Source organism: Dermochelys coriacea, chromosome 3 (genome assembly GCF_009764565.3).
Source record: "Dermochelys coriacea isolate rDerCor1 chromosome 3, rDerCor1.pri.v4, whole genome shotgun sequence".
Taxonomy (NCBI): domain Eukaryota; kingdom Metazoa; phylum Chordata; order Testudines; family Dermochelyidae; genus Dermochelys; species Dermochelys coriacea.
In genome coordinates, this window is record NC_050070.1 from 136,698,605 (window position 1) to 136,723,120 (window position 24,516).

The 24,516-nt window shown below is 44.3% G+C and overlaps 1 long non-coding RNA gene across 2 annotated transcripts; it reads left to right on the forward strand.

Moving 5' to 3' along the window:
• The first annotated feature begins 10,954 nt into the window (after positions 1-10,954).
• Positions 10,955-24,060, forward strand: LOC122459422. 2 transcript variants are annotated; one of them, XR_006280121.1, is made up of 3 exons: positions 10,955-11,369; positions 19,858-19,983; positions 23,895-24,060. It is a non-coding gene; the product is annotated as an uncharacterized LOC122459422 (long non-coding RNA). The 2 variants fall into 2 exon arrangements; XR_006280120.1 differs by lacking the exon at positions 23,895-24,060 and adding an exon at positions 20,565-20,872.
• Positions 24,061-24,516: the final 456 nt, after the last annotated feature.

Here is a 24,516-nt window from a genome sequence, read left to right on the forward strand (position 1 = left end):
CCATTTCAGCTCACACACAAAAAACAGCAAGTTTTGCATAGCTCCAATTAGCCTGATTCCCCTTCCTAATTCTAAGCCAACATATAAAACAAGTGAGGATTAATGTATCTGCAGAATATTCGATTCACAGGAGTTTTGACTTGGCTAAACTTGCTGGCCTGTGACCAAATTTATTTGCCCATTTCAGTAATTGCTCTTGTCTAAGGATTTGTGTAAAGAAAGTGCTTGTCCTTTAACAAGCAAGAGATCATGTTACAGACTGCTGATGCCTGTAGCTCCTTGTGGCTTTTCTTTCCTCAAACCTTTAAATTCTTTAAAGAAGAGTAACTAGGTAATAATCATTCAGCTAAATACTGTTCTCAGGTTTTAGCATTGGGTCCATTGAGTCTAGCATTCTTCCATTGCCAGTTCATGTTGAGTGACGACAGACGTAACCTATGGTGACAAGAGACCGTTCTCACCTAAGCCACAGCATGCTCCCATTCTGCAGAGGCATATGGTAGCTGTCCCACTTGAAGGGGGTATGCTTGCCCTTTGCTTTACCTCAACAGGGTGGGTAACTTGAGCATCTCAAGACCTGGCACAGATCTATGTTACATCTGGTAGTGGAAAGAGAGTGCATTTATCCCTGGCTGCTTCTGTGCCTGTCTGACCTGGTGCATTCTGTGTAATACAAGGGGGTGTGTGTATTACTTTATCCTTCTTGGCTTCTTTTTACATAAGTAAACGATGCCATAGATGTTTCCCGTAGTATTTCAATGTGAAATGTCAAGTACGCAATACTATGACATTTTAAGCTGATCAGTGGGGGTGGGAGGGGTGGGGAATGGTCCCTTGAAATTTTGCAAGAAGTGAGTCTGAGAAATTAAATGCAGTCATAATGCATCCAGGAACACAGTTTCACCCTGCCCTACTTCTGCATGGCTATGTTCTTTATAACAAAGTGTGGAGATGGTTCCTATAGGTACAAATCTCCCTTGGTATCTTGCTCTGTATACCTTCTGACCTAAATTACAGGAGTCATCACTGTTTAAAAATCAACACTACACAGAAGCATCTGAGATGCAGTGGTTTCTTTGTCTAATTATTTGAAGACAATAGGGTAATTAAAATAACTAACTGAAATATTGTATGCAGTGATGTTGTAGGCATGTTGGTCCCAGGATATTAGAGCGACAAGGTGGTTGAGCTCTTGAGCTGACACTGAGCTGAATAAGACTTCTGTGTCAGCAGAAAAGCTTATCTTTCTCACAAACAGAAGTTTGTCTAATAAAAGACATTACAACATCCAGCTTATCTATCTGAAATATTGACTTTTTAAACGTGTCTCTTGCTATAGCTGACAGTGCCCATAATGAATTGCTTTCAGTATATGCCTTATTAGTAAGTGCAAGATGATCCCTCACAGCTTAGCTCTGCGCATAGATCAAGGAGATCCACATTGGGGCCTGCAAGTCTAGTCTGCAGTTTCTTGCATGCAGTTGGCTATGGAACGTCTTTCAGCAAATTAAAAATGGGTTAATCTCCTAGCTGTCTGTGCTGAATCACTTTGTTATCAATCATGGTACCTGTTGATCCTGGCTAAATTATTTTAGCTTGGTAAAAGTCACCAGGGTTTTCATGGAAGACGTTTTTCCAAATGATAGATTATAATTTACAGCTGCTTTTGTTTCTTAGGTTTCTAACATGATTCTCTCTCATGCTGTGTTTTTGGAGTATAGCATTCGTGGTAGCCAACACTATAATTAAGTCTGAGATCTCTTCTTTTCCAGTTGCTCAGACGTTCCTAAAAACTGTTTAATTGGAATGAAACCTAACATGTTTGGGCTCATCCTAAAGAGGAATTTGTTTTGTTTTCTGTTTAGTAGATTAAATCTGTTCAACTGTTTGAGAGAGAATATAGAGATTTAGTTGTACCTATTGTGTTGCTATTGTCCTATGTTCCAATCTTTTCCAGTGTAATAATTGCTGTCACACATCATTCTATGTACCCTTTAATGAAGAGAAAGATTGCAATGGAAGTCAATTAATATAGATCAGAATTATTCAGTGATGCTTTTTCCTACAGTTTTACTATCATCATCCCCCCACCTCAAAAAAGTATTTTACAGTAAGTCACAAGAACCAGATACTATTTAGACAAGAGATTGAGGACACGGAAGACTCAAGCAGCTGAGCTACTAAAAATGTGTTAAGTCATTATAAATAGTGTGAGAAGTAGCCAGCATTGTACCCTATCTTAGAAAAAAAAAAATCTAAGGGTGATCCAAGGGAACTGTAGGCTGGTGAGCATTACCTAAGTACTGAGGCAAAACTGCTGAGAAAAACATTAGAGATACAGTTATGAAGTAAGAAAATGATGAAGAAAGAAAGGATGATTTAGAAATATGGGCGTTGGCCAAGGATTTGGGAGACCGGAGTTCAGTTGTGTGCACTGCCACAGACTTCCTGTGTAACTGTCAGCAAGTCACTTAGTACCAGAGTTTCCAAAGGTATTCAGGCACCTAAAGATGCAGATAGACATCTACTGGGATTTTTAAAAAGTGACTAATCTGTTTAGGTGCTTTTGTAAGTCATACTAGATGTCTACCTGCATCTTATGGCATCTAAACACTATTTATGCCTCAGCTCTTTTACAGATGGGATTCCCCATTCACAAGGGTGTTGTGAAGATAACTAGTCTAGCTGGTGAGACACTCAGATACTACAGTATCGAGGGCCATATAAGTATGTTAGATAGCACACAGATTAGGTTTTATAAGGATAAATTTTGCCTCACTATGTCTGTTTTATTAAACTCTTTCATAGAATTCTAACATATTAAGAAAGGGGGGCATGCCTGATCTTTTGTAAGTCTAAACAAGCTAAGGCAGGGGTTCTCAAACGGAGGATAGTGACCTCTTAGGGGGTCACAAGGTTATTACACGGGGGGTGTCACGAGCTGACAGCCTCCACCCCCAAACCCTGCTTCACCTCCACCATTTATAATAATGTTAAAAATAAAGAAGTGTTGTTGTATTTTCAGCGCTGTAACATGCCAGTATAGACGGTGCATCAGCGCTGGTAGCTACGCCCCTCATGGAGGTGGGTTTTTTTGCCGCGACTACACAAGCTACGTTAAAGCGCTGCAAGACTAGCCCTTTGTTGAGAAGTGTGCAGAAAAGTAGTTTCTTTGGTCAACACGGGCCTAGTCCATACAGTCACATCATTCAGTGATTTCAATTGTAAGAACCCAGAAATAAAGCCATATGTATAGATAAGTTATATTTGTAGGAATAAACAAACCAGAAAGTGTTTGAGATCCACCAGATATGATAATCAGTGTGAGAGCTATATAACTGTATGTCAGGTTTCAGAGTAGCAGCCGTTTTAGTCAGTATTTTCAAAAAGAAAAGGAGTACTTGTGGCACCTTAGAGACTAACAAATTTTTTTGAGCATAAGCTTTGGATGCATCAAGGTGCCACAAATACTCCTTTTCTTTTTACAATTGTATGTGTAGCTACAAAAAAAGGAACGGTTACAGTTTAAAGCATAAAAACATGCTTGCGTGTTTGGAAATGCTTGGGAAGACACAAGTCAGTTTGTATAAACCATGCATGGACTAACACATACAACAAACGTTGCTTGATTCAGGGATTCTTTTTTCACTAGATGTCAATTATACAAAAGAGCTTCATGTATCACACAGAGCCGGTTTATGTGGCCAGTGTGGCTGGCAGGGGAACTGGATGGATGAGGATGTGAAGTACACATCCAACTCCTGCCAGGCATACCGGCATAAATAAGCCCTTAATGATATGTGAAGCTCTTAATGTTGTGTCTTGTGCACAAAACATTTGCAAGATACATTGTTTGGTTTATTCATTAACAGGAATGGTTTATCCAAATTGACATTTTTCTTAATTCCAAATGGCTTTTTATGCAAGTTGGGGGTCATCCTCCCTAGGCCAAGCTAAGCCAGGAGCTCTGCTGCTCCCCCTCCATGCAGGCCAGCTGCTTAGTTCCCACTCAGCTCTCTGGCCCTTGCTCCCAGTTCCTCCCTTCCCTCTCTGGGGCTGCATGTGCAGGGGCACCTTGGCAACAAGCACCAAAATCTGGCTGTGCTCTTGTGATCAGGAAGCACAGCTCTCTTTGCAAAAGGCTTCTTCTTACTGGTCTCCACTGAAAACCCTGCAGGCTCTCTGACAGTTTGCTTGCAGATGGATGTTCAGCAGATCCGGGTTAACACTGATCTGTGCTGCTGCCCTTGGCAACAGAGTGCAAGAGACTGCACCACGGATTGTTGGCACTGAGAGGACTAAGAAATTTGTCCCAAGGAACTCAGGGATACATCTGGAGGACTTCTGGGACCCGAGTCAAGCCAGGGCAGCATACATGCAAGAAAGCAATAGAAACTGGACCCTAGGCACAGACCCTCTAGCTCTGCAGGATCTGGGGACTCTAGGTTTGAGCCCTAGGTTCAGAGATGCTGGAACAATATGTATAGTGGGGGTGCTGAGAGCCATTGAACCAAACTGTAAACCCTATCGACAATGGAAACCACTTCAAGCCAGGGGGTGTAGCAGCACCCCTAGTTTCAGCATCTATGCCTAGGTTAATACAACTAGTGTGTAGATGCAACGTGGGTTAGACTTGAGCCCAGACTCAAACCTGGGCTTACTATGCTTTGTAGATGTACCCTAAGAGTCTTGAAGGCTTTAATTGGATAGGCAGTATTAAATAATGGATCATTCATTTTGTTATATTAAGAATTGATTAGATAAGTTGATAGGCTATCTGGTTCACACATTTTTCTTGGTCGTAAGTTTTTAGTGGCCACTTGCATCTCTTTGGTAAGTGAATGTTTTAGCACTGACTAATGTTCTGGGTTTGATTGATAGATTAGTGATTTTTTAAAAAGGTCAGTCCTGTGAATCAGATGCTGCACCAAACTATTACAGGTGCTTTAAAAAAACATAAATGGCCCTGTTACTTCATATAGTTCCATCAGGGAGCTTAATAGGCACCAAGACACATGTGGCCTCCTCACACCTCAGGAGGGTGGTAACAGCCTTCTAACTGCTATTCCTTTAATCATACCATTGCTGTGTTGCTTCAGGGAGTACCAGTTAATCTGCATTAGTATCCAATATACCTGGTGTATACAATGCCAATGTTACTTCAAGTGAAAAGGATATTGAAAGCTATTTCTCTTCCTTATTTTTTAAAAACCAGTAGGCCATAGTATAATTTACTTTTAAAATCAGACCTACCTATTGAAATCCTGGAGGAGTGCTGATTAAAAATCAATGACATGATGTATAAGATAGCCTTCTAATTTTTATTATGGTATTCTGTCTTAGTACAAAGAATTAATGATAAAGATTGTATCTTATTTATCTGTGTTACGATAACACCTAGAGGTCACAAACAAAATCAGGGCTCCCTTTTCTTAAATTCTATCCAAATACTTAGCAAAAGACAGCCCCGGCCCCAAAGAGCTTACAATCTAAATATTAATATTTCCTCTCCCTCATGTCTATCTCCCTTTTGCACTGAGGGAACTGAGACACAGAATGATTGAGTGACTCGCTCAAGGTCATAGAGGAAGTTTGTGGCTCTCAGCAAAGATTTGAACAAGACTCTTTTGAGTCCCAGTGAAGAACCTTAACCACAAGGCCATCCTGTCTTTCAGGTTTTAAAATGTTGCACAGCTTATTGTTGAGACGTTACTGAAAAATATTTAGCCATTTTTCATTTCAAGAAGTCATCACATTTTTCACTACTAAAGACTAAAAGACTGTAATACCTCACTGTACCACAGGGTGGTATGGGCTGTCTGGTAATTATAGCCAGATGGGTTTCAGAGTAGCAGCAGTGTTAGTCTGTATTCGCAATAAGAAAAGGAGTACTTGTGGCACCTTAGAGACTAACAAATTTATTTGAGCATAAGCTTTCGTGAGCTACAGCTCACTTCATCAGATGCATTTGGTGGAAAATACAGAGGGGAGATTTATATACACATACAGAGAACATGAAACAATGGGTTTTATCATACACACTGTAAGGAGAATGACCAGTTGGAGAACACTTCAATCTCTCTGGTCACTCGATCACAGACCTAAGAGTGGCTATACTTCAACAAAAAAGCTTCAAAAACAGACTCCAACGAGAGACTGCTGAATTGGAATTAATTTGCAAACTGGATACAATTAACTTAGGCTTGAATAGAGACTGGGAATGGATGAGTCATTACACAAAGTAAAACTATTTCCCCATGGTATTTCTCCTCCCCACCCCACCCCCCACTGTTCCTCTGATATTCTTGTTAACTGCTGGAATTAGCCTACCTGCTTGTCACCATGGAAGGTTTTCCTCCTTCCCCCCCCCCCCCCCCCCGCTGTGGGTGATGGCTTATCTTAAGTGATCACTCTCCTTACAGTGTGTATGATAAACCCATTGTTTCATGTTCTCTGTGTGTGTGTATATAAATCTCTCCTCTGTTTTTTCCACCAAATGCATCCGATGAAGTGAGCTGTAGCTCACGAAAGCTTATGCTCTAATAAATTTGTTAGTCTCTAAGGTGCCAAAAGTACTCCTTTTCTTTTTGCGAATACAGACTAACACGGCTGCTACTCTGAAACCTGATTGCTTAAGATGAGCCATCACCAGCAGCGGGGGGGGGGGGGGGGAGGAGGAAAACCTTTCATGGTGACAAGCAAGGTGGGCTATTTCCAGCAGTTAACAAGAACATCTGAGGAACAGTGGGGGGTGGGGTGGGGGGAAGAAATAACATGGGGAAATAGTTTTACTTTGTGTAATGACTCATCCATTCCCAGTCTCTATTCAAGCCTAAATTAATTGTATCCAGTTTGCAAATTAATTCCAATTCAGCAGTCTCTCATTGGATTCTGTTTTTGAAGTTTTTCTGTTGAAGGATAGCCACCCTCAGGTCTGTAATCGAGTGACCGGAGAGATTGAAGTGTTCTCCGACTGGTTTTTGAATATCATAATTCTTGAGGTCTGATTTGTGTCCATTTATTCCTTTACGTAGACAATGTATACCTTCAAATAAGCGGCACTGTGATGGGTACCCGCATGGCCCCACAGTATGCCAACATTTTTATGGCCGACTTAAAACAACGCTTCCTCAGCTCTCCTCTCCTAATGCCCCTGCTCTACTTGCGCTACATTGATGACATCTTCATCATCTGGACCCATGGAAAAGAAGCCCTTGAGGAATTCCACCATGATTTCAACAATTTCCATCCCACCATCAACCTCAGCCTGGACCAGTCCACACAAGAGATCCACTTCCTGGACACTACGGTGCTAATACGCGATGGTCACATAAACACCACCCTATATCGGAAACCTACTGACCGCTATTCCTATCTACATGCCTCCAGCTTTCATCCAGATCATACCACACAATCTATTGTCTACAGCCAAGCTCTACGATATAACCACATTTGCTCCAACCCCTCAGACAGAGACAAACACCTACAAGATCTCTATCATGCATTCTTACAACTACAATACCCACCTGCTCAAGTGAAGAAATAGATTGACAGAGCCAGAAGAGTACCCAGAAGTCACTACTCCAGGACAGGCCCAACAAAGAAAATAACAGAACGCCACTAGCCATCACCTTCAGCCCCCAACTAAAACCTCTCCAACACATCATCAAGGATCTACAACCTATCCTGAAGGACGACCCATCACTCTCACAGCTCTTGGGAGACAGGCCAGTCCTTGCTTACAGACAGCCCCCCAATCTGAAGCAAATATTCACCAGCAAGCACACACCACACAACAGAACCACTAATCCAGGAATCTATCCTTGCAACAAAGCCCGTTGCTAACTCTGTCCACATATCTATTCAGGGGTCACCATCATAGGGCCTAATCACATCAGCCACACTATCAGAGGCTCGTTCACCTGCGCATCTACCAATGTGATATATGCCATCATGTGCCAGCAATGCACCTCTGCCATGTACATTGGTCAAACTGGACAGTCTCTACGTAAAAGAATAAATGGACACAAATTAGACATCAAGAATTATAACATTCAAAAACCAGTCGGAGAACACTTCAATCTCTCCGGTCACTCGATTACAGACCTGAGGGTGGCTATCCTTCAACAGAAAAACTTCAAAAACAGACTCCAACGAGAGACTGCTGAATTAGAATTAATTTGCAAACTGGATACAATTAATTTAGGCTTGAATAGAGACTGAGAATGGATGAGTCATTAGACAAAGTAAAACTATTTCCCCAAGTGATCACTCTCCTTACAGTGTGTATGATAAACCCATTGTTTCATGTTCTCTGTGTGTGTGTATAAATCTCTCCTCTGTTTTTTCCACCAAATGCATCCGATGAAGTGAGCTGTAGCTCACGAAAGCTTATGCTCTAATAAATTTGTTAGTCTCTAAGGTGCCACAAGTACTCCTTTTCTTTTTGCGAATACAGACTAACACGGCTGCTACTCTGAAACCTCTCCTTAGAGTGTGTATGATAAAACCCATTGTTTCATGTTCTGTGTGTGTGCATATAAATCTCCCCTCTGTATTTTCCACCAAATGCATCCGATGAAGTGAGATGTAGCTCACGAAAGCTTATGCTCTAATAAATTTGTTAGTCTCTAAGATGCCACAAGTACTCCTTTTCTTATAGCCAGATGATATCCGAAAACCCTCTGGCTGAGAAGTATTTCCCAGCTTGCACAAAAATAAACCATTCCTGCTAATGAATAAATCAAACATAAAGTAGCTTGCAAATGTTTTGTGCACAAGACACAACATTATAAGCAGGACCAAGCATCTGCCTTCCTCAGCACAGTCAGGAGAGGGATGAGCCCCAAAATCCTGGCAGCCAGGAGCTGCCTGTCAGCTTTTCTCCCTGCTCCAGGCAAGCTCTGTGCAGCAGCAAGGAGAAGCCAGAGCCACCACTACTGGAGGCTGGGGGGAGGTTTTGGGGCTGGCTCCCATTTGCTTCCCTGGGGATGTGTGTGCAGCTGCTTGGTCCTCCTCCATTGTTTGTCCCTTGCTACCAGCTCCCCCAGCCCTCATCTCCCTCGGGCTGCATGTGGAGGGGTGGCTGGGAATCATGCACTGTGAGGCAGCGAATGGGAGCCAGCCCCAAAACTTCCCCACATCTTCCCAGGGATCCCTTCTCTCTGCCTCCTGGGGTGCAGGGGAGGGGGACAGGGATACGGGATTCCTGCGGGGTGCGGGAGCACGCTGCATCTCATACTCTGTGGATGCACTTCATTACTCCGCAGATGCCAGGCTGGGTTTAGGGGTGTGTGTGTGTTTTCCCTCTGAAACTTACATTTGTCAAACTTCAAAACAGACAAAAATAAATAAAAAACCAACCAACCAACCAAACACACCATCACTGAATATCTCATTTTAAAAATTAACAGTTGCAACATTTCATTGTAATAGTCTGACAGCCCTGGAGATTGAGGTCCTAATTATCCTCAGAACAGGTGCATATGGGCATTGTCCTGCCAATGTGACTCAGCCTAGAGGTGGGGAGCCCAATTCTCAGGTCAGGTGGTAGTTCAGTATCAAGCCTTTTCACACTGCAGTCATTCTACTGAGACAGCTACCAAAGGAGCTAATTATGCAGTTTAAGTACTCATGTGCTCCTTATGGGCACCTGCGTCTTATCAATAGCACTGTCACAGTTAGAGTGGGCAGTAGTTTTCTACAGTGCAACCCATTCATAGGGCTATAGTGTGGACACTATGAAGTAGGGAGCGGTGCTAGACACTCTCGAATAGGGTTACTTTGACTCGGGTCTGAACACTGCAGTGTAGATGCCAAAGCCCCATGTTTGAGCATAGGTCAGAAAATCTTAACCTAGGCTTACAATGCAGTGTAGATGCTCAAGCCCAGGGTTCCCTGACATATTCAGCTGACTTGAGTCCCACTAACCTTAGGCTTACATTGCTGTGTAGACATACCATTAGGGATTAATTCTGATCTCACACTGGTCCATATCAAGAATGACTCCATTGAGTCAGTGAAGTTAGTGCGTAAAACTGTTTTGATATCAGAATCAGGCCCTTAGTCTTACCATCACCTTGCAGCTTTATAAACTAAGGAGTACAGGCTGCTTGTGCTCTTCTATAATGATCTGGTCTTTCGGGCACATTGTATAACATTAAGACTAGTGGGGAAAAAACCAAACAGTGGCAGTCATTCAAATGCCAATCCACATATAAGGAAGATCCAGAACTATTAGTTTAAGAAAACCGATCAATATTACCTTCACACATAAATAATAAAAGGAAATGTTTAATCACTGACTTTGCCAAAGCTTCTGATGCTGTGAAATACACATATTTGTTCCACTTTGAAAGCAGAACGGAGCTTGGGTTTAAGATAAGCAGACTTTATCCATTTATAATAATCATAAGCAGGGCCCTCCCTAGCCATTTGGGGGCCCTATGCAGCCCCCCCCCCCCCCGCGGGGGAAGCTGTGTGGGGCCCCAGGGCTCCCCCCCGCCAGGGTCTGGGAGGCAGGAGCTATGGGGTGCCACTTTTGGGGCCCCACAGGCCCAGAGGGGCCCGGGAGATTAGCGGGGGGCTCGGAGGAGCCTGCTCCGCTTCCCTCGCCCCCACCGCAGCCGTGCGTGGCTGGGGGGGGGGAAGGGCTTGAGGGGAGAGACCCCCACTCACCAGCAGCGCCGGGAAGCGGAGCAGCCCGGCCCCAGCTCGCTCTACTTCGCCCACTCCCAGCCGCGTGACTCCGCTTCCCGCGGAGGGGGGAACGGGGCGGTTCCCTTCCTCGCACTCACCGGCGGCGGGAAGCGGAGCGCGGCGGCTGGCAGTGGGCGGAGTGGAGCGGCCTGGGGCCGGGCTGCTCCGCTTCCCGCCGCTGCCGGGGAGCGCGGAGTCGCGGCGGGAAGAGGTGGAAGGGGGCGGGCCAGGGGCGGAGCAGGGGGAAGGATAAGAGGCGGGGGCGGAGGGAGTTGTCCAGGGCCCCACATCCCCGTAGCGTCGGCCCTGCCCTGTCCCTTGCAGTGGGCGCAGCCCGGGCACAGGGCTGGTCGCGGGGGCTGCGGCGTATGCAGCACGCAGCTGCTTAGGGCACCATGAAATTTGGGGCAATTTGGTGCCCCAATTTCATGGTGTCCTACGCAGCTGCGTTACGCCTGAGGACGGCCCTGATCGGAAGAGTTACTAGGGTAAAGAGAACAGGAGGACTGGTGGCACTTCAGAGACTAACGCATTTATTTGCTCATCAGCTTTCCTGAGCTACAGCTCACTGCATCGGATGCATTTGGTGGAAAATACAGTGGGGAGATTTATATACATAAAGAACATGAAACAATGGGTGTTGCCATGCACACTGTAACCACCGTGATCAGGTAAGGTGATGGGGGGGAAAAATTCACCCTTTTGTAGTGATAATCAAGGTGGGCCATTTCCAGCAGTTGACAAGAACGTGTGAGGAAGGGGGGGGGGAGAATAAATAGAGAGAAATAGTTTTACTTTGTGTAATGACACATCTACTCCCAGTCTTTATTGAAGGCTGATTTAATGGTGGCCCATTTGCAAATTAATTCCAATTCAGCAGTCTCTCATTGGAGTTGTTTTCTTGAAGAATTAGCACTTTTAGGTCTGTAATTGAGTGACCAGAGAGATTGAAGTGAAGTGAAGTGAAGTGTTCTCCAACTGGTTTTTGAATGTTATAATTCTTGACGTCTGATTTGTGTCCATTTATTCTTTTACGTAGAGACTGTCCAGTTTGGCCAATGTACATGGCGGAGGGGCATTGCTGGCACATGATGGCATATATCACATTGGTAGATGCGCAGGTGAACGAGCCTCTGATAGTGTGGCTGATGTGATTAGGCCCTATGATGGTATCCCCTGAATAGATATGGGGACAGAGTTGGCAACAGGCTTTGTTGCAAGGATAGGTTCCTGGGTTAGTGGTTCTGTTGTGTGGTGTGTGTTTGCTGCTGAGTATTTGCTTCAGATTGGGGGGCTGTCTGTAAGCAAGGACTGGTCTGTCTCCCAAGATCTGTGAGAATGATGGGTCGTCCTTCAGGATAGGTTGTAGATCCTTGATGATGCGTTGGAGAGGTTTTTGGTTGGGGGCTGAAGGTGATGGCTAGTGGCGTTCTGTTATTTTCTTTGTTGGGCCTGTCCTGTAGAAGGTGACTTCTGGGTACTCTTCTGGCTCTGTCAATCTGTTTCTTCACTTGAGCAGGTGGGTATTGTAGTTGTAGGAATGCATGATAGAGATCTTGTAGGTGTTTGCCTCTGTCTGAGGAGTTGGAGCAAATATGGTTGTATCATAGAGCTTGTCTGTAGACAATGGATCGTGTGGTGTAGTCTGGATGAAAGCTGGAGGCATGTAGGTAGGAATAGCGGTCAGTAGGTTTCTGGTATAGGGTGGTGTTTATGTGACCATCGCTTATTAGCACCGTAGTGTCCAGGAAATGGATCTCTTGTGTGGACTGGTCCAAGCTGAGGTTGATGGTGGGATGGAAATTGTGGAAATCACGGTGGAATTCCTCAAGGGCTTCTTTTCCATGGGTCCAGATGATGAAGATATCATCAATGTAGCGCAAGTAGAGTAGGGGCATTAGGGGACGAGAGCTGAGGAAGCATTGTTCTAAATCCTCCATAAAAGTGTTGGCATATTGTGGGGCCATGTGGGTACCCATAGCAGTGCTGCTGATTTGAAGGTATACATTGTCCCCAAATGTGAAATAGTTACGGGTGAGGACAAAGACACATAGTTCAGCCACCAGATTTGCCGTGACATTATCAGGGATACTGTTCCTGACGGCTTGTAGTCCATCTTTGCGTGGAATGTTGGTGTAGAGGGCTTCTACATCCATAGTGGCTCGGATGTTGTTTTCAGGAAGATCACCAATGGATTGTAAGTTTCCTCAGGAAGTCAGTGGTGTCTAGAAGATAGGTAGGAGTGCTGGTAGCATAGGGCCTGAGGAGGGAGTCTACATAGCCAGACAATCCTGCTGTCAGGGTGCCAATGCCTGAGATGATGGGGCGTCCAGGTTTATGGATCTTGGGTAGCAGATAGAATACCCCTGGTTGTGGTTCTAGGGGTGTGTCTGTGCAGATTTGTTCTTGTGCCTTTTCAGGGAGTTTCTTGAGCAGATGATGTAGTTTCTTTTGGTACCCCTCAGTGGGATTAGAGGGAAATGGCTTGTAGAATGTGATGTTGGAGTGCTGCCTAGCAGCCTCTTATTCATATTCCGACCTATTCATGATGACGACAGCACCTCCTTTGTCAGCCTGTTTGATTATGATGTCAGAGTTGTTTCTGAGGCTGTGGATGGCATTGTGTTCTGCATGGCTGAGGTTATGGGGCAAGTGATGCTGCTTTTCCACAATTTCAGCCCGTGCACATCGGCGGAAGCACTCTATGTAGAAGTCCAATCTGTTGTTTAGACCTTCAGGAGGAGTCCACCCAGAATCCCTTTTTTTTTTTTTTTTTTTTTTTTTTTTTTTTGTAGTGTTGGTCGGAAGGTCTCTGTGGGTTAGTATGTTGTTCAGAGGTGTGTTGGAAATATTCCTTGAGTTGGAGACGTCAAAAATAGGATTCTAGGTCACCACAGAACTGTATCATGTTTGTGGGGATGGAGGGGCAGAAGGAGAGGCCCCGAGATAGGACAGATTCTTCCCCTTTGTGTTGAATTCATTATGCTTACTCACAAGAAACTTCTGCTAACAGGAGTAATACAACTACTAGAGAACATGAAAAGGAGTACTTGTGGCACCTTAGAGACTAACAAATTTATGAGCATAAGCTTTTGTGAGCTACAGATCACTTCAGCGGATGCATGCTGTGGAAAATATAGTGGGGAGATTTTATATACACAGAGAACATGAAACAGTGGGTGTTGCCATACACACTGTAAGGAGAGTAATCAGGTAAAGTGAGCTATTACCAGCAGGCGGGGAGGGGAGGGAGGAAGAAAACCTTTTGTAGTGATAATCAAGGTGGGCCATTTCCAGCAGTTGACAAGAACGTGTGGGGAACAGTGGCGGCAGGGGAATAAATATGCTCTTCCTGTTCACACATAAGCCAAAATATCAACCGCACTTTGATTATTAGACCTTTTTTACTGGCAATGTACAAGGCAGAAAGAAAGCAGCTTCCTTTCGACATCGCAGGTTGAGTTCACAAGCCTGGTACTTGGAAAGCTATTGTGTGTGAATTGAGAGAGTTTGATATGGAATCACTTTTTTAAAAAAAAAAAAAAAAGTGAACCCAACAATCTCATTTACTTTCAAGAAACCCTTCCCAGGGTATAAAACCAGCATTAAACTTGCACTCTAACCCAGAGCATAATTAAAACAAACTAACAAAACCAAAACTTCTTCAAAGCATATCAATCAGTCCATTATCACCTATTTTTATCTTCGATAACCATGGAAACTGGGACAAAACTGGCTGAATGATGGAAGAATATATTTGATGAAAAATGCTAAAATTTACAACTAATAGTAGTTGGATGGCCTCCAACTAGCAGGAATCTAAATTGTGGTGATATGTTTATGCCAAAATCTATTGTAAACATGTAAAATATTACTCTGTTTATTATTGAAAATTTTCAAAATCTTTTAGGTTTGCATACAAATGTATTGACTCTGGGTATTGAAAAGGGAACACATGGGCTATTGTTGAACAGATTTACACAGGGATGCAAATAGACAAAGTCTGTAGGCCAGCATTTTCAGCTTAAAGTTAAGGCCGTCTGTAGAACACCTGCACCTCCCACAGAATTCCTCTGACAGCCGTGGGTGCTGCAGCTGCACATCACCTCTGAAAAGAAGCCCCCCTTATTTAGCCATCGGAGACTTTCTTGTAGTGTGGGAGTAAGCACATCTTAATGAGGAGCTGAACAAATCCATAATCCTTCATAGAGATTTTGCTCTTATAAACAGAGTAAGAATTAAAATGCTGGGTGTGGAAATCAGATGTGGGCTGCAAGTGGAAGAGAGCTGAATGTGCAGATTTTGTTGTTGTTTCAATTCATTACGCAGGTGGGAGCAGCTGTTTTGACTCTTGTTTACTGAGAGAAAGATGGAATGGAGGAGTCAGATTTTCCACAGCAGCTGAGCGTGTCCTAAGCAGGAGGCAAGAGTGTTGTGCCTGGGGCAGCTGGGTTGGGTGGTCGTGATGCGCATTTGTAGCACCCAGCGCATACACAGTATTGTCGCCATTATTTTGCAGTGTAACTCTTGTATGAACCTTCAGAAAGACGCACCAGGTATAAACAATAACAACTTGTTTCACTTTTCCATAACATTTCCTTCCTTCCTTCAGCAATTCCCCACTTGGAAAATTGCTATCAATTCACCAGCTACAATTTTCTATGAATCAATCAAATTAGTTGATTGAAAAATTGACAGTACTGTTCCCAACATATTTTTTGGGCAGAAAGGGATGATCAAAGTTTAAATTTCATGGTGCCAGCAGTGCTGTTATTGTCACTCAGGCAAAGGGAACAGTCATGAAACTCAGTTCAATTGAAATGGTTTACTTGTACTTTTACACAAAATACATAGGACTGTTCTGTTTTATGAACAAGCAACACATTGCTCTGGTGGAAGGAGTTAAACTACATTAGTGGGAAAACTATCCCACTCTGTGACCGTTCTATTGGGTGCATGAGTTTTATCAACTGGGTCCTGATTTTGTAACTAAAAGACTGAATTAAGATTTGCATTTTGTGTCTCTTACTATGGCCTAATTCTTTTTGCCATTCACAACCATCACCAGTCACAGTTTTAACAATAGCATTGTCACAAGGAGAAAAGATCAACAGAAAAGTCTATGCATGCTTCAGACAAGCCAACTCTCACAAACTGATTGCAAGAATCATGATTTCTGAGTAAAATTAAGAACCAACCTCACACAAACTTCCTCGGGGCCGGACTTTACAAAAACTAGACAAGCCATTTACAACACACACTTTGCTTCTCTACACAAGAAAAAGGACACTAAGCTATCTAAACTACTGCATGCCACAAGGGGCCACAACAATGGTTCCCGTAACCCACCCAGCAATATTGTTAATCTATCCAACTATACTCTTAGCCCAGCAGAAGAATCTGTCCTATCTCGGGGCCTCTCCTTTTACCCCTCAACCCCCACGAACATGATACAGTTCTGTGGTGACCTAGAATCCTATTTTCGACGTCTCAGACTCAAGGAATATTTCCAACACACCTCTGACCAACATATTAATCCACAGAGACCTTCCTACCAACACTACAAAAAGAAGGATTCTGGGTGGACTCCTCCTGAAGGTCGAAACAGCAGCCTGGATTTCTACATAGAGTGCTTCCGCCGACATGCACGAGCTGAAATTGTGGAAAAGCAGCATCGCTTACCCCATAACCTCAGCCATGCAGAACACAGTGCCATCCACAGCCTCAGAAACAACTCTGACATCATAATCAAAAAAGCTGACAAAGGAGGTGCTGTCGTCATCATGAATAGGTCGGAGTATGAACAAGAGGCTACTAGGCAGCTCTCCAACACCACTTTCTACAAGCCATTACCCTCTGATCCCACTGAGAGTTACCAAAAGAAACTACAGCATTTGCTCAAGAAACTCCCTGAAAAAGCACTAGAACAAATCCGCACAGACACACCCCTGGAGCCCCGACCTGGGGTATTCTATCTGCTACCCAAGACCCATAAACCTGGAAATCCTGGACGCCCCATCATCTCAGGCATTGGCACCCTGACAGCAGGATTGTCTGGCTATGTAGACTCCCTCCTCAGGCCCTTCGTTACCAGCACTCCCAGCTATCTTCGAGACACCACTGACTTCCTGAGGAAACTACAGTCCATTGGTGATCTTCCTAAAAACACCATCCTAGCCACTATGGATGTAGAAGCCCTCTACACCAACATTCCACACAAAGATGGGCTAGAAGCCGTCAGGAACAGTATCCCCGATACTGTCACGGCTAACCTGGTGGCTGAACTTTGTGACTTTGTCCTCACCCGTAACTATTTCACATTTGGGGACAATGTATACCTTCAAATCAGCGGCACTGCGATGGGTACCCGCATGGCCCCACAGTATGCCAACATTTTTATGGCTGACTTAGAACAACGCTTCCTCAGCTCTCGTCCCCTAATGCCCCTACTCTACTGCGCTACATTGATGACATCTTCATCATCTGGACCCATGGAAAAGAACCCCTTGAGGAATTCCACCATGATTTCAACAATTTCCATCCCACCATCAACCTCAGCCTGGATCAGTCCACACAAGAGATCCACTTCCTGGACACTACGGTGCTAATAAGCGATGGTCACATAAACACCACCCTATATCGGAAACCTACTGACCGCTATTCCTACCTACATGCCTCTAGCTTTCATCTAGATCATACCATTCGATCCATTGTCTACAGCCAAGCTCTACGATATAACTGCATTTGCTCCAACCCCTCAGACAGATAAACCCCTCCCCCCCCGCTGCTGGTGATGGCTTATCTTAAGTGATCACTCTCCTTACAGTGTGTATGATAAACCCATTGTTTCATGTTCTCTGTGTGTGTATATAAATCTCCCCTCTGTTTTTTCCACCAAATGCATCCGATGAAGTGAGCTGTAGCTCACGAAAGCTTATGCTCTAATAAATTTGTTAGTCTCTAAGGTGCCACAAGTACTCCTTTTTCTTTTTGAGTAAAATTAAGCCTCACTCATGATCTTAGCAGGATAGAACTCTTAAATGTCAGGATGTTTTCCCCCAGCAGTGGCACAAATGTGTTTCCAGTCAAACAGGAAAGGAGTACTTGTGGCACCTTAGAGACTAACAAATTTATTTGAGCATAAGCTTTCGTGAGCTACAGCTCACTAGCTCACGAAAGCTTATGCTCAGATAAATTTGTTAGTCTCTAAGCTGCCACAAGTACTCCTTTTCTTTTTGCGAATACAGACTAACGCGGCTGCTACTCTGAAACCCGTCAAACAGGAGTTATCCTACCCTAAACCAAGGAATGTGGTTTCTCCATCAGGCAGTTAATTCCAAAATACTTTGAAAGATAATGAGAAATCATTTACATATCAGATAAACAAAGCTATCAAGCTAGTAAGTGGGGGGGAAGAGAAAGCTCCTTAGATCCCAGCAGGGAAGAGAAACTTCATCTGCGATATAAAGAAGGGGGAGGGCCAACCCTCAACTAAGCAACTGAATCAACCGGAAAAAATAATCCTGACATCTGCGAGTTCTAAAAGGAAGGCTTAATTTTACATAGCAGCCCCAAAGCGGCTGCTCCCCTGCCAGTCTGAGAAGTGGGAAAAGTGGTGAGGCTGGGGTGAGGAGGAATGGGAGGGCTATGCTGATGGTGTGTTCTCAGTAAATGGGGTGAGTGCTGGTAAGGTGAACTGAGAATGGTGGGGGTTGATGGACTAGGTGGTTGAACTGATGGGGTAGTGATAATGGGGCTGGGGGACTGAACTGAGCGGGGGCTGAATTGAGGGAGGTTGAGTGGGGACAGAACTGATGCAGGACAGGATTAATTGCTGGATAGGAGATGGGCAGATGTGGGATGAGAGCTCTGCAGCAGGGATCAAAATCACCTTATCCAGTGTATGTGGGAGAGCTGGCAACACTAACTGTCACATGCACACACCCTGGGGATAGGCAGAGGGAGTTCAAAAATCACGAGACTGACCTAAAAAACACAATATAATCTTTTGTAAAAATCTCATGATTTTGGGGATCCGACTATGATTTTTGATCTCCTGAATTTGACAATACTGACACTGTAATACCTATCTATCTACATATATATCACAAGCTGTTTGGGGTAGTGACTATCATTTACTATGTTTGTACAGTGCTGGCCCCATTATGCCCCAGCCTGGTTAAGACATTTAAATGCTACCTCAATATACATGTGAAATAACAACAACATTAAGAGCCAAAATAGGGTTTGTGAAGCAGGAAAATCTTTCTGTATCACCACCTACAGATAGGTAACTGAGCACATTTCTATAACTTACTGTAATTCAGCAGAAATTTCACAGCTTTTAACGTGGAATTGGTTCATGTTTCAAAATAATAAAGTTAAAAGTCTCTTTTGGGTCATTAACTCTTTTAGAAGTAATTCAGATTTTTATTTTACCTGTCTTCTCTTAATATTGAAGGTAGCTTTATCTGTTATCCTATTTCTCCTATAATAAATATTATTTTTCATTTTACCCTCCTTCACCCATATTTCATTTTTTCCTCCAACCCCATCACCTGATCCAAACCTTCAAATGCACAAAAAAAAGTCTCTCATGTATTTATTTATTTTAAGAACTGAGATATTGTAAGTGTTAAACCACTCAAAAAAGGATAGGAGTACTTGTGGCACCTTAGAGACTAACAAATTTATTAGTCTCTAAGGTGCCACAAGTACTCCTTTTCTTTTTGCGAATACAGACTAACACGGCTGCTACTCTGAAACCTGTCAAAAAAGGATAAGCCTCTTCTCTTTATGACTCCTACCCAGTCTGGGTTTATCAAAAGGGTTTAGCATTACAACCTCAGGGCTACTTTTCAAACAAGTATTTTGCAACTAGATCTTCTAAAAACAACTAATTTACAGTTTAGAGACCCTAGAATCTTTCTTTGTTTCACCGGGAATCATCAGAGTGATAGAATTTTTTACCACAACCTGGGATTAGGCCTTCTATTCTACAATTTAACAACAGTGGTTCTTAGTATTCTCTAAAAACCCCATACGTTATAATGCTGACCTTTTAATCACACAGGTCTCTTTCTTCCCCTACCCAACAGCTTCTTCTGTGATTATTTGAGCTCTACTAAACCTTTCTGATGTCTGGTTACTCTCTTATAGGAACTTTTTCCCAGAATGCCTGTCTGGGAGCTGGCCCTTTAAGTTGGCAGAATCAGCCTGCTTCACCCCTAAAGTACTCATTTTGCAACTGACTGCTATAGGCAATACTTTCAGCTCTTCTAGTAGGTATGTATTCTTAACTTTTGTAATTTTGAGGAAAAAACCTATCTAAAGATTATAGCTCAAAGATATTTTATCATGGAATAGGGATTATAAATTCTAATTCTATAGTATGAGACAATATATTAATGTAATGTTTAAGAAATTTTTGTAAATGAGTTCCAATAGTTCATGGATTAGGGACCCAATCTTATGGGGTGTCGGGGCTTCTGTATAGATCAATGGTTCCCAAACTTGTTCCGCCACTTGTGCAGGGAAAGCCCCTGGCGGGCCGGGACGATTTGTTTACCTGCCGCGTCCGCAGGTTTGGCTGATCGCGGCTCCCAGTGGCCGTGGTTTGCTGCACCAGGTCAATGGGAGCTGCTGGAAGCAGCGCGGGCCGAGGGACGTACTGGCTGCTGCTTCCAGCAGCTCCTATTGGCCTGGAGCAGTGAACCGCGGCCACTGAGAGCCGCAATTGGGCAAACCTGCGGAAGCAGCAGGTAAACAAACCGGCCCTGCCGTCTAGGGACTTTCCCCGCACAAGTGGCGGAACAAGTTTGGGAACCACTGCTATAGATTATTTAGGTTAATCTTTCTATCTACAGAATGGGACTCAGTGCTCAGTCTAGAAGATACCATCAGAGATGCTGAGTTTTGCAGTTCTCAAACTGTGGATCTGTGTCTCCAGAGATAACATGCTTGTTAACAGCAAAAATGTTTTTAAATAAACAAGTAACTACTATAGAGAGGTGATAAATAACAGATCTCAACCCTATTATCCCTCTGAAAATTTGTGTACACAGAGTCAATCCCTTACCTCTCTCTCTAAAAGTGCAGAGTTTCAAAAAGTTCAATGAATAGAAGATTGTTGAGGGCGGAATAGATCTGGACAAGGAGAAGAAGTCTGGAGATAAATGTGAGAAGGGAGGGACTGGCAGTAGAAACAAAAGTGAAACTGTTTGAGCTGCAAAAACAACGAGGAGTCTTTGTTCCTTCCATGAAAGCAACCTTCCATCCATGAAAGCAACAGCAGACAATCATTTCATGCCCTTTCCCCTGGATTGCCCGAGCAGATGCCATAGCCTGGTAAGCATGGAGCCCGTTCAGCTCACCACAGCAGTTATGACCATTGTAAACACCTTGCGCATTATTGTGCAGTTTATGCAGAACCAGAACCTGAAAAACCAGGCGAGGAGGCGACGGCAGCGCAGTGACGAGAATGATGAGGACATGGACACAGATTTATCTAAAATCGCGGTCCCTGGCAATTTGGAGATCATGGTGTTAATGGGGCAGGCTCATGCCATAGAACGCCGATTCTGGGCCCAGGAAACAAGCACAGACTAGTGGGACTGCATAGTGTTGCAGGTTTGGGATGATTCCCAGTGGCTGCAAAACTTTCGCATGTGTAAGGGCACTTTCATGGAACTTTGTGACTTGCTTTCCCCTGTCCTGTAGCGCAAGAATACCAAGATGATAGCAGCCCTCACAGTTGAGAAGCAAGTGGCAATAGCCCTGTGGAAGCTTGCAACGCCAGACAGCTACCGGTCAGTCGGGAATCAATTTGGAGTGGGCAAATCTACTGTGGGGGTTGCTGTGATGCAAGTAGCCAACGCAATCACTGAGCTGCTGCTATCAAGGGTAGAGACTCTGGGAAATGTGTAGATCATAGGGAATCCCATTGCAGCAAAGCCATCTACTAACTGTGGTGGGGCTACAGACGGAACGCATATCCCTATCTTGGGACTGGACCACCAGGGCACCCAGTACATAAACCGCAAGGGGTACTTTTCAATGGTGCTGCAAGCACTGGTAGATCACAAGGGATGTTTCACCAACATCAATGTGGGATGGCCAGGAAAGGTTCATGACGCTCATGTCTTCAGGAACTCTGGTCTGTTTAAACGGCTGCAGGAAGGGATTTACTTCCCAGACCAGAAAATAACTGTTTGGGATGTTGAAATGCCTATAACAGGTTTCAGAGTAGCAGCCGTGTTAGTCTGTATTCGCAAAAAAGAAAAGGAGTACTTGTGGTGCCACAAGTACTCCTTTTCTTTTTTGCGAATACAGACTAACACGGCTGCTACTCTGAAACCTGTTATTATGCAAGGCACTGAATTTAGCCATATGGAGTGGAAATCTATCAACTTCATGACAAAACTCATACAGATAAATTTGTTAGTCTCTAAGGTGCCACAAGTACTCCTTTTCTTTTTTGTGAAATGCCAATAGTTATCCTTGGGGACCCAGCCTACCCCTTAATGCCCTGGATCATGAAGCCATACACAGGTACCCTGGACAGTAGTAAAGAGCTGTTCAACTGTAGCCTGAGCAAGTGCAGAATGGTGGTAGAGCGGTGGTAGAATTTGGACATTTAAAGGGTCACTGGTGCAGTTTATTGACTTGCTCAGACCTCAGCGAAACCAGTATTCCCACTGTTATTGCTGCTTGCTGCGTGCTCCACTATCTCTGTGAGAGTAAGAGGGAGACGTTTATGGCGGGGTGGGAGGTTGAGGCAAATTGTCTGGCTGCTGAATACATGTAGCCAAACACCAGGGCGATTAGAAGGGCACAGCAGGAAGCGCTGAGCATCAGAGAAGCTTTGAAAACCAGTTTCATGATTGGCCAGGGTACCGTGTGACACTTCTCTTTGTTTCTCCTTAATGAAAACCCACCCCCTGGGTTGACTCTAAATTCCCTGTAAGCCACCCGTCTTCCCCCCTTCGATTACAGCTTGCTTGCAAAGGAAATAAAGTCACTATCATTTAAAAAACATGTATTCTTTATTTATTAATTAATTATAAAAATAGGGAGATAACTCACAAGGTAGCCCGGGTGGGGTGTGGGAGGAGGGAAGGAAAAGGCCACTTCAAAACTTGTTGAATGACAGCCTTCTGTTGCTTGGGCTGTCCACTGGGGTGGAGTGGTTGGGTGCCCGTCCTTGGGCGTTCTTGGGCGTCTGGGTGAGGAGGCTATGGAACTTAGGGAGGACGGAGCGCGGTTAAACAGGGGCTGCAGCGGCAATCTGTGATCCTGCTGCTATTCATGAACCTCCACCAGATGCTGGAGCATGTCCATTTGATCTTCAGTAGACCCAGCATTGCATCCTGCCTCCTCTGATCTTCCTGCTGCCACCTCTCATCTCGATCATCCATCCTGTCCTCACGTCCATTGGCCGCTTTCCTGTACTGTGCTACTGTGTCCCTCCACACATTTTGCTGAGCTCTGTCAGTGCTGGACGACTGCATGAGCTCAGAGAACATTTCAGCGCACGTGCGGTATTTTTGCCGCATTTTCTGAGATAGCCTTTGGGACGGAGGAGGGAGGCTTGAAACATTTGCAGCTGCAGGAGGAAAAAAAAGAGAGTGAAGTATTTTAAAAGATACATTTTACAGAACAATGGCTATACTCTTTCACTGTGAACAACACTATTCACATTACATAGCACATGTGATTTCAGTACAAGGTCGCATTTTGCATCTTATATTGAGTGTCTGTGGCTTTGGTGTTAGAGATCACACACACAATGCCGGGCAACAGAATTAGGCTTGCAGGCGGCCACGGTAAGCCATAGTCTTTCAGCTTCTGCAACCTTCAGAACAGCAGCGCCCTCTTTTCCCATACCAAGCAAAGCCCGTTGAGTTGGCCATTTAGTGCTGCAGTTTTCATGTTTACGTGCAGCAGCAGAAACCAAACTAACCCCTGCCCCCATCCAATTCTCTGCGATTATTGCTTTACCCCTCCCCCCACTGTGTGGCTGGTATCAGGGAAGATCCCTGCTAGCCAAATGTGAACAACTCAGAGCCAATGCCCCCCATCCCACCTCCACCGTGTGGCTAACTGCGGGGAGGATTTCTTTTCAGCCACAGGCAAACAGTCTAGTAGGAATGGCCACCTCTGAATGTCCCCTTAATTAAATTCCCGTATTTCAACAGGTTACCGTGAACGTATTACTCTCATGAGGATAATACAGAGGGATAAAGAACGGATGTTGCTTGAATGCCAGCAAACACCGGGACCATACGCTGCCAGGCTTTGTCATGGAATGATACCAGATTACTTGCTACTAGCATGGCGTAGTAAAGTGTCCTACCATGGAGGATAGAATAAGGCTGCTTTCCCCAGAAATCTTCTGCAAAGGCTTTTAGAGTACCTCCAGGAGAGCTTCATGGAGATGTCTGTGGAGGATTTCCGCTCCATGCCCAGACACGTTAACAGACTTTTCCAGTAGCTGTACTCGCCATGAATGCATCCCAAGTCCTCAGGGGAAATTAATCATTAAAAAACGCTTGCTTTTAAAACGTGTATTATATTTAAAAAGGTACACTTTATATTTAAAAAGGTCCCTTCTCTGGCTTGGTTGGGTTGGGGGGGTATTTCTGTCAGGGTGATAAAAAGATCCTGGCTGTCGGGGAGAACAGTGTGCTGTGCGCTCTCCTCAAGCTCGTCCTCCTCCTCCTCCTCATCTTCCCCGTCTGCAAAATCCTCAGGCATGGCAGAAAGTACCCTATCATCGGAGTCCATGAACAGGGATGGGGTAGTGGGGGCAGCCCCCCC